Source organism: Mobula birostris, chromosome 1, assembly GCF_030028105.1.
Source record: "Mobula birostris isolate sMobBir1 chromosome 1, sMobBir1.hap1, whole genome shotgun sequence".
Taxonomy (NCBI): Eukaryota; Metazoa; Chordata; class Chondrichthyes; order Myliobatiformes; family Myliobatidae; genus Mobula; species Mobula birostris.
The window spans coordinates 384,059-403,830 of NC_092370.1; the positions used below are offsets into that span (position 1 = coordinate 384,059).

Genomic DNA, 19,772 nt, shown 5'->3' on the forward strand with positions numbered 1-19,772 from the left:
GTTGTTATCAGTTCTCACTTCAAACTGGGCCCCGTATAGGTAGTCACTCAACTTGTCTACCACCGCCCATTTCAATGCCAAGAACTCCAGCTTGTGAGTGGGATAGTTTCTCTCAGATGGCGACAAGCTCCGACTGACAAACGCCACTGGCCTCAATCCGTTTCCCTGTTCCTGGTACAGAACAGCCCCAAGACCCTCGTGACTGGCATCAGTGTGTAGAACATACGGCTTCCGGGGATCAGCAAAAGCCAACACTGGGGCCTGTGTCAGCGCCCTTTTTAGAGATTGGAACGCCTCCTCACATTGAGCATCCCACCTCACTCCAAAAGGCTCCCCCGGGTTCAAGTATCCTCCTACCTCCGACCCTCGGTCTCCCTTCCTCCTCCTCCCCCCCATAGGTGGATAGCCACACAACAGCTGGTTCAATGGATGACTCATTTTCGCATATCCTTTCACGAATCGCCGGTAATATCCGCAAAACCCCAAAAACGAGCGTAAGGCGCTCACCTTCTGAGGTCTCGGCCAGGTGGTGACTGCGGCTATCTTATCCGGATCGGTGGCCACTCCATTTCGCGAGATTATGTGCCCAACATAACTGACTGACGTCTTACAGAACTGGCATTTATCCAGGGAAAGTTTTAACCCTTCCTCTTTCAGCCGACTCAGCACCTTCAGCAGCCGCTCCTCATGTTCCTCCAACGTAGATCCGAACACTATCAGGTCGTCCAGGTACACCAATACCTCCAGCAGGTTCATGTCCCCCACTGTCCGCTCCATGAGCCGCTGAAAGGTGGCTGGGGCCCCCGAGATACCTTGGGGCATTCGTTGGAACTGGAAAAACCCCAGGGGACAGATAAAGGCTGTCTTCTCCTTATCAGTCTCGCTCATCGGAATCTGGTAATACCCACTCCGCAAATCCAATACACTGAACCACTGTGCACCACTTAGACAGGCCAATGCATCTTCCACCCTCGGGACCGTATATTGGTCGGGAACAGTGCGGCGGTTCAGGGTCCTATAGTCCACGCACATGCGTACCTTCCCATTTTTCTTCCTTGCCACCACTATGGGGGACGCATATGGGCTTCGGGCCTCCGCAATAATCCCGGCATCTTTCAACTGCCGCAAGTGCTGCCGCACATCCTCCACATCTGCTGGGGCCAACCGCCGCGACCTCTCCCTAAACGGGGTGTCATTTGTTACCCGAATGGTGTGCCGAGTGCTCTTGGAAAACCCTACATCAAACTCGCCCTGAGAAAAGACATCCCCTAACTTCAGCATCTTCTCCACCAGCCTGCTCTTATACGCCGGCGGTACAGGGGAGTTTTCAAAATTAAAGGCCTCCTCGGTCAGCCGCCCCCCGTCTCCCAATAGTTCTCTTCCAGTGGGCTTCACAGGGGCGCTGGACATCACCGTCACCGGGAACAAGTGCGCGAGGGGCATCCCGCGCTTAAAGGTGATCTCCCTCTCCGTTATGTTCCGTATCATCACCCCCATCCGCCGTGCCTGTACAGCTGAGGGCCTCTGCAATTCAGGTCTCACCAGCGCCCCAGCCGGGAACCAGAACTCCCTTTCCAGGTCGTCGGGGGCGTCTACTAGCAGGGCCTCTCCCGGCGGCAATCCGGGGAATCTGGGGGTTCCCATCACTAATGCCGCCTCCCCTGGCTGTATCACCTTAGGCCTCGCCTGAGTGCACCACACCGTCCCTCGTTTGCACTCCGGGTCCAGCCCCTGGGGGTCACTCACTCCTTCGTACACTCCTCGGAACACGGGGTGTACCGAGAGGGTCTCCAAAAAGTTCTCCCCCCCCTTCTTCTTACAGGCTCCCAAGAGCCGTCGCACCAGAGGGGAGTTAGTCCCCACCAACAGGGCAGCACCACCGGTCTCCACCGGATCCGGACAAACCAACACCAGCGTCTCAAAGGCTTCCGATACTCCCACATCTCCCTCTGAAAATTCCACTCTCACTGACAAGTATCCATCGTACGGGTAATCACCATCACTTATGCCCCAAATCTCCAATGCGTTAAACGGAGTTACTGCCAAATGCTTCAGATATTGGTTGTAGAACGACCGGTACAGTAAGGTAACCTGCGACCCGGTGTCAAGGATGGCTTTCGCAAAGATCCCCTCTATCCGTAGGGACACGCTGGAACGGGGTCCCACCAGCCCATCAGGAATTTGGGCTTGTTTGTTCCGGGGTTCCATAGGGGTTTTCTGGGAACGTGTTCCTCCCGAGACTCCAGTCCGTTCCCTCACTGAGCCTCTCTTAAGTTTCCCGACACCTCTCCCTTCTTGGTGGCCTGGGGGCCCTCCCCCCTCGGCGCATTTCGTCTCTCACAATCCTTCCGTAAGTGGCCAGCTTCCCCACAGTGGTAGCACGCCCCCGGCCACTCACATTCCCGGCGGAAATGCCCCTCTCTCCCACAGTTATAGCACCCACTACTCGCCGCCTCTCTCCTCCCGATACGGGCCCCCGAGGACCCCTTGGATTTCTCTGGTCTCATCCCGGCTACCACCTCCTGAACCGCTGAAAACCGTCCCTGAGGGTCCGAGCCCCCTGGTCGGCCCAAAGCACACTCCTCGGCCCGTACCTCTCGGATCAGCCGTCCGAATGATGGAGGGGAGCTCTGCTTAAATGACTGCCGTACACTCCAAGCCACCCTGTCATCCTCCCGGGAACCGCTACATATCTGGCTCATCCTTAACTCCGCCACATCGTCCTCCCTCACTATACCTCGTCGCAGCAACCCCGTAAGCTTTCCTTCCAGCCTGAAAGCATAGTCGGAGAGCTTTTCCCCTCTTCTCTGCCCCATCCGTTGAAACTCTGCTAAATGCCGCCAGGGATCCCCTGACAGTCCAAACACTTCCTCCAAAGCGTCTAAACACTCCGATAGGGAAGCCAAGGGGCGTGCCGCTCTCAGATCGCGGACCACCCGGGCTGCCCCGCCCCTTAAGCTTTCCACCAATCGCTGTCTCTTTTCCTCATCCGAAACTGGCCACACCTCTAACAATTGGGATGTATCTTCAACCCAGGTCTCATAGTCATCCTCCCCTTCCGGGGTGGGCTTGGCTCCCGAGAAAATTCTCAGCTTCGGGCGGTGCACCTCAACCCTTCTCGCCAGGGAGATAATGGCAGCCGTTAACTCGGCAGTCTCCTCAAGCCCATGGGGGCGAGGCCTGGCCAAACCTTCCCACTCCGCACCTCTACCTCTTGCTACGGGCACCCGGCCGGGGGCCTCAACTAGCTCCTCCGGCACCTCCTCACTTGCGTCCTCGGGGAGGGTATGGAGACCCCACGGCCCCGCCTCCCCCTGGACATGGACTGTCGCTGGTAATTCTAAAGCCATGACGTCGGCACTCGCCCGCACCAACATCCAGCAAGCCTCCAGTTCTTTCCCACCCCTTCTAGCTACAAGTTCTACCTGCCCGATACCTTTAATCAAACTCAACCCTCGCACCAGTACCTCTGCCGGAATGCGATAATCGACCCCGCTTACCACACACGCATGATTCACCGGTACCTCCTCCATTTCACACCAACTTACAATCTTATCTCGCTCCATCTTCACACCACTTACCGCAACCACAAGTACAACTTTCCCGAAAAAAAATCCAAATCCCGGACGAGCCCCCACTTGTAACGTTCCGTTATTTTGGCTCGTGTATGTCTAGGGGAAATCCCGCCCAGCACCTGCTTCAGCAGTCCCCTCAGGGTCAATCGTCGCCCGAATCAATCACAAACATCAATCATCAGCCAGCACACCCAGTAAATTTTAACACATACACTTTATAGATATTACTAATTCTAGGGCATTAATATACATGTGATACAGAGAGGAAAGTAATGAAAAAAAAGGCGCCAACACTTATTCAAAGTCCAAGTTCTTCGCGCGCTACCGTTGGAGCTCAAGTTCGACGTCAGACGACCACCCGAATTCCGTCGACCCACGGCTCGGGACCACCCGAAGTGATCGACCGGAGCCTCTCCGCACGTCCGCCGTCCTCCTCGTCTCTCCTCCCGACTCCCCGCCAAAACTCAGTCCACAGTCATATCATACAGCATGGCATCCGAAAACAAAACGATACATAACCACCCATTGGCTAATAGCACCCTCTTATCACCCTCTAAACCACAATAAACTGCTAGCGCAAACTCTCTGCAGCGTTAAAACACAACAAAGCCGCATTCCACAGATTAACATAACAAAAATCGCCATTTTAAATGTAACAAAAGAAAGACCCCGTACACATTGGAGAGAGATAGGAAGAGACAAGTTAGAAAAGCGTTTAAATGGAGTAAGGGGAATTATGAGGCTATCAGGTAAGAACTTGGAAGCTTAAATTGGGAACAGATGTTCTCAAGGAAAGCTACGGAAGAAATGTGGCAAATATGCAGGGGATATTTGTGTGGAGTTCTGCATAGGTACATTCCAATGAGACGGAAGTTACGGTAGGGTACAGGAACCGTGGTGTACAAAGGCAGTAGCAAATCTAGTTAAGAAGAAAAGAGAAGTTTACAAAAACTTTAGAGAACTAGGTAATGTTAGAGATCTAGAAGATTATAAGGCTAACAGGAAGGAGCTTAAGAAGGAAATTAGGAGAGCCAGAAAGGGCCAGGAGAAGGCCTTGGCGGGCAGGATTAAGGAAACCCCAAGACATTCTACAAGTATAGAAACATAGAAACATAGAAAATAGGTGCAGGAGTAGGCCATTCGGCCCTTCGAGCCTGCACCGCCATTTATTATGATCATGGCTGATCATCCAACTCAGAACCCCGCCCCAGCCTTCCCTCCATACCCCCTGAGCCCCGTAGCCACAAGGGCCATATCTAACTCCCTCTTAAATATAGCCAATGAACTGGCCTCAACTGTTTCCTGTGGCAGAGAATTCCACAGATTCACCACTCTCTGTGTGAAGAAGCTTTTCCCTAATCTCGGTCCTAAATGGCTTCCTCTTTATCCTCAAACTGTGGCCCCTCGTTCTGGACTTCCCCAACATCGGGAACAATCTTCCTGCATCTAGCCTGTCCAATCCCTTTAGGATTTTATACGTTTCAATCAGATCCCCCCTCAATCTTCTAAATTCCAATGAGTACAAGCCCAGTTCATCCAGTCTTTCTTCATATGAAAGTCCTGCCATCCCAGGAATCAATCTGGTGAACCTTCTTTGTACTCCCTCGATGGCAAGGATGTCTTTCCTCAGATTAGCAGTTTTGAAAAATTATCACTAATGCATCCACTATTTCTTGGGCTACTTCCTTAAGCACCTTGGGATGCAGACCATCTGGCCCTGGGGATTATCTGCCTTCAATCCCTTCAATTTACCTAACACCACTTCCCTACTAACATGTATTTCGCTCAGTTCTTCCATCTCACTGGACCCTCTGTCCCCTACTATTTCTGGAAGATTATTTATGTCCTCCTTAGTGAAGACAGAACCAAAGTAATTATTCAATTGGTCTGCCATGTCCTTGCTCCCCATAATCAATTCACCTGCTTCTGCCTGCAGGGGACCTACATTTGTCTTTACCAGTCTTTTCCTTTTTACATATCTATAAAAGCCTTTACAGTCAGTTTTTATGTTCCCTGCCAGTTTTCTCTCATAATCTTTTTTCCCCTTCCTAATTAAGCCCTTTGCCCTCCTCTGCTGAACTCTGAATTTCTCCCAGTCCTCAGGTGAGCCACTTTCTCTGACTAATTTGTATGCTTCTTCTTTGGAATTAATATTATCCCTAATTTCTCTTGTCAGCCACGGGTGCACTACCTTCCTTGATTTATTCTTTTGCCAAACTGGGATGAACAATTGTTGTAGTTCATCCATGCAACCTTTAAATGCTTGCCATTGCATATCCACCGTCAATCCTTTAAGTGTCATTTGCCAGTCTATCTTAGCTAATTCACGTCTCATACCTTCAAAGTTACCCCTCTTTAAGTTCAGAACCTTTGTTTCTGAATTAACTATGTCACTCTCCATCTTAATGAAGAATTCCACCATATTATGGTCACTCTTACCCAAGGGGCCTCTCACGACAAGATTGCTAATTAACCCTTCCTCATTGCTCAAAACCCAGTCCAGAATAGCCTGCTCTCTAGTTGGTTCCTCGACATGTTGGTTCAAAAAACCATCCCGCTTACATTCCAAGAAATCCTCTTCCTCAGCACCTTTACCAATTTGGTTCACCCAATCTACATGTAGATTGAAGTCACCCATTATAACTGCTGTTTCTTTATTGCACACATTTCTAATTTCCTGTTTAATACCATCTCCGACCTCACTACTACTGTTAGGTTGCCTGTACACAACTCCCATCAGCGTCTTCTGCCCCTTAGTGTTACGCAGCTCTACCCATATCGATTCCACATCTTCCCGGCTTATGTCCTTCCTTTCTATTGCGTTAATCTCTTCTTTAACCAGCAACGCCACCCCACCTCCCCTTCCTTCATGTCTATCCCTCCTGAATATTGAATATCCCTGAATGTTGAGCTCCCATCCTTGGTCACCCTGGAGCCATGTCTCTGTGATCCCAACTATATCATAATCATTAATAACAATCTGCACTTTCAATTCATCCACCTTATTACGAATGCTCCTTGCATTGACACACAAAGCCTTCAGGCGCTCTTTTACAACTCTCTTAGCCCTTATACAATTATGTTGAAAAGTGGCCTTTTTTAATGCTTGCCCTGGATTTGTCGGCCTGCCACTTTTCCTTTTCTCCTTAGTACTTTTTGCTTCTACCCTCACTTTACACCCCTCTGTCTCTCTGCACTGGTTCCCATCCCCCTGTTGTGAACTAACCTCCTCACGCCTAGCCTCTTTAATGTGAAGACCAAGAGGATAAAACGTGAAAGAATAGGACCTATCAAGTGTGACAGTGGGAAAGTGTGTTTGGAACAGAAGGAAATAATAGAGGTACTTAATGAATACTTTACTTTAGTATTCACTACGGAAAAGGATCTTGGTGATTGCAGTGATGACTTGCAGCGAACTGAAAAGCTTGAGTATGTAGATATTAAGAAAGAGGATATGCTGGAGCTTTTGGAAAGCATCAAGTTAGATAAGTCGCCGGGACCGGATGAGATGTACCTCAGGCTACTGTGGGAGGCGAGGGAGGAGATTGCTGAGCCTCTGGCGATGATCTTTGCATCATCAATGGGGATGGGAGAAGTTCCGGAGGATGGGAGGGTTGTGGATGTTGTTCCCTTATTTAAGAAAGGAAGTAGAGATAGCCCAGGAAATTATAGACCAGTTAGTCTTACTTCAGTGGTTGGTAAGTTGATGGAGAAGATCCTGAGAGGCAGGATTTATGAACATTTGGAGAGGTATGATATGGTTAGGAATAGTCAGCATGGCTTTATCAAGGGCAGGTCGAGTTTGTTAAGTGTGTCCAGGACGGATTCCTGTCACAGTATATGGACAGGCCAACTAGGGGGAATGCCATACTAGATCTAGTACTGGGTAATGAACCGGGTCAGGTCACAGATCTCTCAGTGGGTGAGCATCTGGGGGACAGTGACCACCGCTCCCTGGCCTTTAGCATTATCATGGAAAAGGATAGAATCAGAGAGGACAGGAAAATTTTTGACTGGGGAAGGGCAAATTATGAGGCTGTAAGGCAGAGAGTGGTGAGTGCGTGGAATGGGCTGCTGGCAACGGTGGTGGAGGCAGATATGATAGGGTCTTTTAAGAGAATTTTGGATAGGTATATGGAGCTTAGAAAAATACAGGGATATGGGTAAACCTAGTAATTTCTAAGTTAGGGACATGTTCGGCACAACTTTGTGGGCCGAAGGGCCTGTATTGTGCTGTAGTTTTTATATGTTTCTAGTTGTACCTGTGTTTGGAAATCTATTGTAGTTTGTAAATATTTTGTAATTCTGAAATCTTTTATAAATTAGGAATCCCCTGTGTATGTTAAATGTGTGTTAAGAATTATTCATCCGAATTTAAACATGTATCATTAAAAATAACATAGTTCTTTAAACTACTTTGTTAGCCAGATGGATCTCTGCCTTCATAAAAGGGTGGGGAATTTGCCATTCAAGCATCACCACAGAGACTAGACAGGGAAGCAAGCTAGTCTTTGAAGAGTGGGTGAATACAGTATAACCTCCGTATATTGAGGATACCCATAGATATCTCTATGGGATAGGGATTAAAGTCACCTTTTGAGTTTAGAAGTTTGCAGACAGCAATCCAATACCATCACAGAACTATGACCAACATCTGTGTGTGGGGGTGGGGGGGTAGAGGCAGTTTGAATGTGTTTTTGGGAAAGTTTTACTTACTATCATCACAAAGGGACTTGGGAGTCCATGTGCAGGATTCTCTAAAGGTTAATTTCCAGGTTGAGTCTGTGGTTAGGAAGGCAAGTGCAATATTAGCACTCATTTCAAGAGGGACTAGAATATAAAAGCAAGGATGTAATGTTGCGACGTTATAAAGCACTGGTGAGACCTCACTTGGAGTATTGTGAGCCATTTTGGGCCCCTTATCTTTGAAAGGATGTTCTGAAACTGGAAAGGCTCAAAAGAAGTTCACAAAAATGATTCCAGGATTGATTGTTTGTCATATGAATACACTTTGATGGCTCTGGGCTGTATTCACTAGAATTCAGAAGAATGACGGGTGACCTCGTTGAAACTTATCGAATGGTGAAAAGCCTTGATTGAGTTGTTGTGGAGAGTATGTTTTCTATAGTAGGAGAGTCTAAGAACAAAGGACACAGCCTCAGAAAAGAGAAGCGTCCTTTTAGAATGCAAATGAGGAGGAATTTCTTTAGCCAGCAAACGGTGAATCTGTGGAATTCTTTGCCACAGGCAGCTGTGGAGGCCAAGTCTTTATGTGTATTTAAGGCAGAAGTTGATAGAGTCTTGATTCGTCAGGGCATAAAGGGATATGGGGAGAAGGCAGAAGATTGGGGCTGAGAGGGAAAATGGATCAGCCATGATGAAATGGTGGAGCAGACTCGATGGACCAAATGGTCCAATTCTGCTCCTACATCTTATGGGCTAAACCTTAAAAGAGGCATTAAACCTGCCAAGTACAAATACAAACAACAGATAAAGAACACTTCAATAATGCGACCAGCCCCCAACGTGTGTGGGAAGGCATCAGATCCATCACTGGCTCTGAAGGAAAGATCTCCTGCCCTGCAAACAGCGATGCCACATCAGCCAAGAAGCTAAACAACTTCTTTGCTCGGTTTGACAGGGACAATAACGGACCAGTGATGAAGGCATTGACACCTGAGGAGGACACAGCACTGAAACTGAACACACACGAGGTGAGACGTACTCTCTGCGGTATCAACACACACACAGCTGCTGGACCAGATGGCATATCCGGGCGTGTCCACAAGGACTGTGCTGACCAGTTGACAGAGGTTTTTACTGAAATATATAACCTCTCTCTATCCCTTGCTGTGCTCGTTGCATGCTTCAAAACATCAACCATCACACCAATCCCAAAGCAGTCAGCAGTAGCATGCCTCAACTCTACACACCGGTTGCACTCACCCCCATAGTCCACCAGTACCTGGAGAGACTGGTTATGTCCCACATTAAGAAGGCAATTCCTGCTACTCTGGATCAGACCTAGTTTGCCTACATGGCAAACAGATCAACCAAGGATGCTATCTCCATTGCTGTCCACATCACACTGGAACACCTGGAGCATAAGGACACCTATGCCTGAATTCTTTTTATCAACTGCATTTCTGCCTTCAACACCATACTCTCCAACAGGTGTACTGTTCAACTACCCAATCTGGGACTCAATACATCAATTTGCAACTGGATTCTGGACTTTTCCATTTGCACCCAGACAGTCAGACAAGGCAAGTACACATCCACCTCCCTGACCCTGAACACAGGTGCACCGCAGGGATGTGTACTGAGCCCACCCGTTTACACGCTTTTCATCCATGACCGTGCCCCTGCCTATCCACCAACTCCAGCACCACATTTGCAGACAAAGCCACAGAGATTGGACTAATTACAAATAAAAGTGAAACAGCATACAGAGAGGAGGTGAAGAAATTGTCTGAATGGTGCAGTAACCATAACCTTCCACTCAACGTAAAAAAAAAACAAATGATTAACAACTTCAGGAAATCAAGAAGGTATGAGCACGCTCCACTAGTCAAACAGTGGACCAGTGGAAAGGGTTTCCAGCTTTCAGTTGGTGAGAATGAACATCACCTAGGAGCTCTCTTGGACCACCAACACCTCCTTGATATTAGGGAAGGTTCAGCAACACTAATACTACCTTAGGAGTTTAAAGAAAACAAACCTGCTGGTAAACCTTTATTAATGTTTAATTGCGAGCTTACTGACCTACTTGGCATGACAGAATGGTACACTAGCTGCAACAGGTTTGACCAGAGAGCACGTCAGTCAGTGATCAGGACTGCACAGAACATTGGGACACAGCTACCAGATATGGAACCCATCTACAACTCACAATGTCTGTGGTGGGCTCGCAAAATCATGATGTATTCTTCCCACCCAAGTATTCATCTGTTCAAACGCCTACCATCTGGTGTGAGGCACAGAAATATCTCTGCATGGACATCCAAACTGAAAAACAACATCTTCCCCATTTTAAAGTTGTTTGTTTTTAATTCAGTTGTAACAGAGGTGTTCCTCTAAATAACTCAGACATTATTTTAAATTCAGTCACTGTATTTTTAATAATGGAAAAGGATAGAATCAGAGAGGACAGGAAAATTTTTAATTGGGGGAGGGCAAATTATGAGGCTATAAGGCTAGAACTTGCGGGTGTGAATTGGGATGATGTATTTGCAGGGAAATGTACTATGGACATGTGGTCGATGTTTAGAGATCTCTTGCAGGATGTGAGAGATAAATTTGTCCCAGTGAGGAAGATAAAGAATGGTAGGGTGAAGGAACCATGGGTGACAAATGAGGTGGAAAATCTAGTCAGGTGGAAGAAGGCAGCATACATGAGGTTTAGGAAGAAAGGATCAGATGGGTCTATTGAAGAATATAGGGAAGCAAGAAAGCTTAAGAAGGGGCTGAGAAGAGCAAGAGGGGGACATGAGAAGGCCTTGGTGAGTAGGGTAAAGGAAAACCCCAAGGCATCCTTCAATTATGTGAAGAAAAAAGGATGACAGGAGTGAAGGTAGGACCGATTAGAGATAAAGGTGGGAAGATGTGCCTGGAGGCTGTGGAAGTGAGCGACGTCCTCAATGAATACGTCTCTTCGGTATTCACCAATGAGAGGGAACTTGATGATGGTGAGGACAATATGAGTGAGGTTGATGTTCTGGAGCATGTTGATATTAAGGGAGAGGAGGTGTTGGAGTTGCTAAAATACATTAGGACGGATAAGTCCCTGGGGCCTGACGGAATATTCCCCAGGCTGCTCCATGAGGCGAGGGAAGAGATTGCTGAGCCTCTGGCTAGGATCTTTATGTCCTCGTTGTCCACGGGAATGGTACCGGAGGATTGGAGGGTGGCGAATGTTGTCCCCTTGTTCAAAAAAGGTAGTAAGGATAGTCCGAGTAATTATAGACCAGTGAGCCTTACGTCTGTGGTGGGAAAGCTGTTGGAAAAGATTCTTAGAGATAGAATCTATGGGCATTTAGAGAATCCTGGTCTGATCAGGGACAGTCAGCATGGCTTTGTGAAGGGCAGATTGTGTCTAACAAGCCTGATAGAGTTCTTTCAGGAGGTGACCAGGCATATAGTTGAGGGTAGTGCAGTGGATGTGATCTATATGGATTTTAGTAAGGCATTTGACAAGGTTCCACACGATAGGCTTATTCAGAAAGTCAGAAGGTATGGGATCCAGGGAAGTTTGGCCAGGTGGATTCAGAATTGGCTTGCCTGCAGAAGGCAGAGGGTCGTGGTGGAAGGAGTACATTCAGATTGGAGGATTGTGACTAGTGGTGTCCCACAAGGATCTGTTCCGGGACCTCTACTTTTTGTGATTTTTATTAACGACCTGGATGTGGGGGTAGAAGGGTGGGTTGGCAAGTTTGCAGACGACCCAAAGGTTGGCAGTGTTGTAGATAGTGTAGAGGATTGTCGAAGATTGCAGAGAGATAGGATGCAGAAGTGGGCTGAGAAGTGGTAGATGAAGTTCAACCCAGAGAAGTGTGAGGTAGTACACTTTGGAAGGACAAACTCCAAGGCAGAGTACAAAGTAAGTGGCAGGATATTTGGTAGTGTGGAGGAGCAGAGGGATCTGGGAGTACATGTCCACAGATCCCTGAAAGTTGCCTCACAGGTAGATAGGGTAGTTAAGAAAGCTTATGGGGTGTTAGCTTTCATAAGTCGAGGGATAGAGTTTGAGAGTCACGATGTAATGATACAGCTCTACAAAACTCTGGTTAGGCCACACTTGGAGTACTGTGTCCAGTTCTGGTTGCCTCACTGTAGGAAGGATGTGGAAGCATTGGAAAGGGTACAGAGGAGATTTACCAGGATGCTGCCTGGTTTAGAGAGTATGAATTATGATGAGAGATTAAGGGAGCTAGGGCTTTACTCTTTGGAGAGGAGGAGGATGAGAGGAGACCTGATAGAGGTGTACAAGATAATAAGAGGAATAGATAGAGTGGATAGCCAGCGCCTCTTCCACTGCTCAATACAAGAGGGCATGGCTTTAAGGTAAGGGGTGTGAAGTTCAAGGGGGATATTAGAGGAAGGTTTTTTACTCAGAGAGTGGTTGGTATGTTCTGTGTTCTATAAGCTTTTCTTTTCTTCTTGACTAGATTTACAACAGCCTTTGTACACCACGGTTCCTGTACCCTACCATCCTTTCCCTGCCTCATTGGAACGTACCTATGCAGAACTCCAAACAAATAATCCCTGAACATTTGTCACATTTCTGCTGTACATTTACCTGAGAACATCTGTTCCAAATTAATGCTTCCAAGTTCCTGCCTGGTAGTTTCGTATTTCCCCTAACTCCAATTAAATGCTTTCGTAACTTGTCTGTTCCTATCTGTCTCCAATGCTATGATAAAGGAGATAGAATTGTGATCACTATCTCCATAATGCTCTTTCTCTGAGAGATCTGACACCTGACCAGGTTCCTTTCCTAATACCAGATCAAGAACAGCCTCTCCTCTTGTAGGCTTACCTACACATTGTGTCAGGAAACCTTCCTGAACACACCTAACAAACTCCACCCCATCTAAACTGTTGCTCTTGGGAGATGCCAATTGCTATTTGGGAAATTAAAATCTCCCACCATGACAACCGTGTTATTATTATACCTTTCCAGAATCTGTCTCCCTAACTGCTCCTTGATGTCCCTGTTACTATTTGGTGGTCTATAAAAAAAACACCTAGTGGAGTTATTGACCCCTTCTTGTTCCTATCTTCCACCCACAAAGACTCAGGAGACAATCCCTCCTTTACTTCCTCCTTTTCTGCAGCCGTGACACTATCTCTGATCAGCAGTGCCATGCCCCCATCTCTTTTGCCTCCTTCCCTGTCCTTTCTGAAACATCTAAAGCCTGGCAGTCTAAGTAATCATTCCTGTCCCTGAGTCATCCAAGTCTCTGTAGTGGTCACAACATCATAGCTCTAAGTACTGATCCACACTCTAAGCTCATCCACTTTGTTTATGATGCTTCTTGCATTAAAATAGACACATCTCAAATATCAGTCTGAGCGGATCCTTTCTCTATCACATGCCTATCCTCCCTCTCGCACTGTCACCATGCTTTCTCTATTTGTGAGCCAGCCACTCCTTTCTCTATCTCTTCAGTTCAGTTCAGTTCCAACCCCCACCCCAGCGATTCTAGTTTAAGCTCCCCCCATTCGCCTTAGCAAACCTCCCTGCCAGGATATTGGCACCCCTCGGATTCAAGTGCAACCTGTTCTTTTTGTACAGGTCACTCCTGCCCCAAAAGAGGTCCCAATGATCCAGAAATCTGAATCCCTGCCCCTGCTCCAATCCCTCAGCTACGCATTTATCCTCCACCTCACTCTATTCCTCTACTCACTGTCATGTGGCACAGGCAGTAATTCCGAGATTACTACATTTGAGGTCCTGCTTCTCAACTTCCTTCCTAACTCCCTGTAGTCTGTTTTCAGGACCTCCTCCCTTTTCCTGCCCATGTCGTTGGTACCAATATGTACCACGACCTCTGGCTGTTCTCCTTCCCACTTCAGGATATTGTGTACGCGATCAGAAACATCCCGGACCCTGGCACCAGGGAGGCAAACTACCATCCGTGTTTCTTTCCTGTGTCCACAGAATCGCCTGCCTGACCCCTTAACTATAGAGACCTTATTACTACTGCCTTCTTCCTTGCCCTACCCTTCTGAGGCACAGGGCCAGACTCTGTGCCAGAGGCACAACCACTGTTGCTTCCCCCAGGTAGGCCGTCACCTCCAACAGTACTCAAACAGGAGTACTTATTATTAAGGGGAACAGCCACAGGGGTACTCTGACTCTTACCCTTCCCTCTCCTGACTGTTACCCACTTTTCTGTCTCCCGAGACCCCTATGTGACTACTTTCGTCTGGCTCCTCTCTATCACCTCCTCACTTTCCCTGACCAGACGAAAGTCATCGAGCTGCATCTCCAGTTCCCTAACCCGGCCCGTAAGGAACTGCAGCTCGACACACCTGGTGCAGATGTGGCCGTCTGGGAGGCTGGGAGTCTCCCGGACTTCCCACATCTGACACCCAGTACAGAACACCAGCCTCACACACATACTTCCCGTTTCTATTCTTCACAGATAAGCTACCTGGCCTTGACCCATTATCGCTGAAGCCCCGTTGAGACAAAGCCCTCCTATGCTGATTCCCTGTACTCCGTCGCCCGCTCCTTGTATGCCCGCTCTATAAAGCCGGCTCCTTTTAAACTCTTCGCGCTGGTCTAACTCGCTAACGTCCATGCACTTGCGCAGTCGTCCCTCGACCAAACCGCTGAAGAAAAACTGTCTCCTTTTAAACTCTTCGAGCTGATCTAACTTAATCCATACGTTTATGCTATGTATTCCAAGTAAGAAGAAATTTGCGAGTGGAAGAAGGACACTAGCGTGGCTGACAAGTGGTCAGAGCCAATGTAAAAGCAAAAGAGAGGGCATACAATGAAGCCAGAGCTCGTGGCAACACGGAGGATTAGAAAGCTTTTAAAAATTTGCCGAAGGAAACTAAGTAGGAAGGAAAAAATGAAAAATTGCAAATGCTACTCTGCTATTTAAGAAGAGTGGGAGGCAGCAAAAAAGAAACCAGAGACCTGTCAGCCTGACATCAGTGGTTGGGAAGTTGTTGGAATCGATTGTTAGTGATGAGATTACAGAGTAACTGGAGGCACATGACAAGATAGGCCAAAGCCAGCGTGGTTTCCTGAAAGGAAAATCCTGCCTGACAAACTTATTGCAATTTTTTGAGGAAATTACAATCAAGGTAGACAAAGGAGATGCAGTGGATGTGGTGTACTTGGATTTTCAATAAGCCTTTGACAAGGTGCCCGCACAGGAAGGTGCTTAGCAAGATAAGAGCACATGGAATTACAGGGAAGCATGAGTGGAGCATTGGCTGATCAGCAGAAAGCAGAGAGTGGGAATAAAGGGATTCTGTTCTGGCTGGCTGCCGGTTACCAGTGGAGTTTCACAGAGTTTGGTGTTGGGACTGCTGCTTTTTGCTTTTTGTCAATGATTTGGACTATGGGATTAATGGATTTCTGGCTAAATTTGCTGATGATACAAAGATAGGTGGAGGAGTGGGTAGTGTTGAGGAAACAGAGAGACTTAGAAGTTTAGGGGAATGAGTAAATGAAATACAATGTTGGAAAGTGTATGGCCATGCACTTTGGTGGAAGAAATAAACGGGCAGACTATTATTTAGATGGAGAGAGAATTCAAAATGCAGAGATGCAAAGGGACTTGGGAGTCCTTGTGCAGGGTACCCTAGAGGTTAACCTCCAGGTTGAGTCAGTGGTGAAGAAGGCAAATGCAGAAGTGGGCTGAAAAGTGGCAGATAGAGTTCAACCCAGAGAAGTGTGAGGTGGTACACTTTGGAAGGACAAACTCCAAGGCAGAGTACAAAGTAAATGACAGGATACTTGGTAGTGTGGAGGAGCAGAGGGATCTGGGGGTACATGTCCACAGATCCCTGAAAGTTCCCTCACAGGCAGATAGGGTAGTTAAGAAAGCTTATGGGGTGTTAGCTTTCATAAGTCGAGAGATAGAGTTTAAGAGATGCGAGGTAATGATGTTTAGAGAGTATGGATTATGATGAGAGATTAAGGGAGCTAGGACTTTACTCTTTGGAGAGAAAGAGGATGAGAGGAGATAAATAATCTTCCAGAAATAGTAGGGGACAGTGGGTCCAGTGAGATGGAGGAACTGAGCGAAATACATGTTAGTAGGGAAGTGGTGTTAGGTAAATTGAAGGGATTGAAGGCAGATAAATCCCCAGGGCCAGATGGTCTGCATCCCAGGGTGCTTAAGGAAGTAGCCCAAGAAATAGTGGATGCATTAGTGATAATTTTTCAAAACTCGTTAGATTCTGGACTAGTTCCTGAGGATAGGAGGGTGGCTAATGTAACTCCACTTTTTAAAAAAGGAGGGAGAGAGAAACCGGGGAATTATAGACCGGTTAGCCTAACGTCGGTGGTGGGGAAACTGCTGGAGTCAGTTATCAAGGATGTGATAACAGCACATTTGGAAAGCGGTGAAATGATCGGACAAAGTCAGCATGGATTTGTGAAAGGAAAATCATGTCTGACGAATCTCATAGAATTTTTTAAGGATGTAACTAGTAGAGTGGATAGGGGAGAACCAGTGGATGTGGTATATTTGGATTTTCAGAAGGCTTTTGACAAGGTCCCACACAGGAGATTAGTGTGCAAACTTAAAGCACACGGTATTGGGGGTAAGGTATTGATGTGGATGGAGAATTGGTTAGCAGACAGGAAGCAAAGAGTGGGAATAAACGGGACCTTTTCAGAATGGCAGGCGGTGACTAGTGGGGTACCGCAAGGCTCAGTGCTGGGACCCCAGTTGTTTACAATATATATTAATGACTTGGATGAGGGAATTAAATGCAGCATGTCCAAGTTTGCGGATGACACGAAGCTGGGTGGCAGTGTTAGCTGTGAGGAGGATGCTAAGAGGATGCAGGGTGACTTGGATAGGTTGGGTGAGTGGGCAAATTCATGGCAGATGCAATTTAATGTGGATAAATGTGAAGTTATCCACTTTGGTGGCAAAAATAGGAAAACAGATTATTATCTGAATGGTGGCCGATTAGGAAAAGGGGAGGTGCAACGTGACCTGGGTGTCATTATACACCAGTCATTGAAAGTGGGCATGCAGGTACAGCAGGCGGTGAAAAAGGCAAATGGTATGCTGGCATTTATAGCGAGAGGATTCGAGTACAGGAGCAGGGAGGTACTACTGCAGTTGTACAAGGCCTTGGTGAGACCGCACCTGGAGTATTGTGTGCAGTTTTGGTCCCCTAATCTGAGGAAAGACATCCTTGCCATAGAGGGAGTACAGAGAAGGTTCACCAGATTGATTCCTGGGATGGCAGGACTTTCATATGAAGAAAGGATGGATGAACTGGGCTTGTACTCGTTGGAATTTAGAAGATTGAGGGGGGATCTGATTGAAATGTATAAGATCCTAAAGGGATTGGACAGGCTAGATGCAGGAAGATTGTTCCCGATGTTGGGGAAGTCCAGAACGAGGGGTCACAGTTTGAGGATAGAGGGGAAGCCTTTTAGGACTGAGATTAGGAAAAACTTCTTCACACAGAGACTGGTGAATCTGTGGAATTCTCTGCCACAGGAAACAGTTGAGGCCAGTTCATTGGCTATATTTAAGAGGGAGTTAGATATGGCCCTTGTGACTACGGGGGTTAGGGGGTATGGAGGGAAGGCTGGGGCGGTGTTCTGAGTTGGATGATCAGCCATGATCATAATAAATGGCGGTGCAGGCTCGAAGGGCCGAATGGCCTACTCCTGCACCTATTTTCTATGTTTCTATGTTTCTATGATAGAGGTATACAAGATATTAAGAGGAATAGATAGAGTGGACAGCCAGCGCCTCTTCCACTGCTCAATACAAGAGGACATGGCTTTAAGGTAAGGGGTGGGAAGTTCAAGGGGGATATTAGAGGAAGGTTTTTTACTCAGAGAGTGGTTGATGTGTGGAAGTGCTGTGGTGGCCAGTGCTATCATGTTTGATGTTGTGTGCTGGGGCAGTAGGCTGACGGTAACAGACACCAACAGAATAAACAAACTCATCCATAAGGCCAGTGATGTTGTGGGGATGGAACTGGACTCTCACAGTGGTGTCTGAAAAGAGGATGCTGTCTAAGTTCCATGCAATCTTGGTCAATGTTTCCCATCCACTACATAATGTACTGAGTGGGCACAGGAGTACATTCAGCCAGAGACTCATTCCACTGAGATGCAACACAGAGTGTCATAGGAAGTCATTCCTGCCTGTGGCCATCAAACTTTATAACTCCTCCCTTGGAGGATCAGACACCCTGAGCCAATAGGCTGGTTCTGGACTTATTTCATAATTTACTGGCATAATTTACATATTACTATTTAACTATTATGGTTCTATTACTCAAACAACAGGAATTCTGCAGATGCTGGAAATTCAAGCAACACACATAAAATTTGCTGGTGAACGCAGCAGGCCAGGCATTATCTCTAGGAAGAGGTGCAGTCGACGTTTCAGGCCGAGACCCTTCGTCAGGGTCTCGGCCTGAAACGTCGACTGCACCTCTTCCTAGAGATGCTGCCTGGCCTGCTGCGTTCACCAGCAACTTTTACATGGTTCTATTACTATTTATTATTTATGGTGCAACTGTAATGAAAATCAATTTCCCCCGGGATCAATAAAGTATGACTATGAGTATGAATGCACTGCCCGAGTCAGTGGTGGAGGCAGATACACTAGTGAAGTTTAAGAGACTACTAGACAGGTATATGGAGGAATTTAAGGTGGGGGGTTATATGGGAGGCAGGGTTTGAGGGTCGGCAGAACGTTGTGGGCTGAAGGGCCTGTAATGTGCTGTACTATTCTATGTTCTGTGTTCAATGTTGGCATTCATTTGTAGAGGTATAGAATATAAGAGCAGGAATGTGATGTTGAGGCTCTATCAGGCACTCGTGAGACCACCCTTGGAGTATTGTGTGCAGTTTTGGGCTCCTTATTTTAGAAAGGATATACTGACATTGGAGAGGGTTCAGAGAAGATTCAATAGAATGATTCCAGGAATGAAAGAGTTACTGTATGAGGAATGTCTGGCAGCTCTTGGGCTGTATTCCCTGGAGTTCAGGAGAATGAGGGGAGATCTAATAGAAACATTCTGAATGTTAAAAGGCCTGAACGGATTAGATATGGCAAAGGTATTTCCCTTGGGAGGGGAGTCTACAACAAGAGAGCACGACTTCAGGATTGAAAGATGTCCTTTTAGAACTGAGATGCGGAGAAATTACTTTAGTCAGAGGGTGGCAAATCTGTGGAATTTGTTGCCACGAGCAGCTGAGGAGGCCAAGTCATTGGGTGTATTTAAGGCAGAGATTAGCCAGGGCATCAAAGGGTATGGGGAGAAGGCAGTGGAGATGGGATGACTGGAAGAATTGGATCAGCCATGATTGAATGGTAGAGCAGACTCAATGGGCCGAATGGCCTTAAACTTACCGAATGTTGAAAGGACTAGATAGGTTGAATGTGGAGAGGATGTTTTATCTGGTGGGGGTATCCAGAACTAGGGGGCACAGCCTCAAAATTGTGGGGCGACCCCTCAGAACAG

At 47.2% G+C, this 19,772-nt stretch overlaps 1 protein-coding gene across 2 annotated transcripts in view; it reads left to right on the forward strand.

Moving 5' to 3' along the window:
• avl9 (AVL9 homolog (S. cerevisiase)) overlaps positions 1-19,772 on the forward strand; it is a 286,897-nt gene that overhangs the window by 236,200 nt on the left and 30,925 nt on the right. Inside the window, exon 15 of one of the 2 annotated variants that reach the window (XR_011885036.1) lies at positions 9,217-9,289. The exons of the other annotated variant lie outside the window; for it this stretch is intronic. The gene's annotated coding sequence lies outside the window, so the exon portion shown is untranslated. The remainder of the gene's footprint in view (positions 1-9,216; positions 9,290-19,772) is intronic. 2 annotated transcript variants of the gene reach the window in all.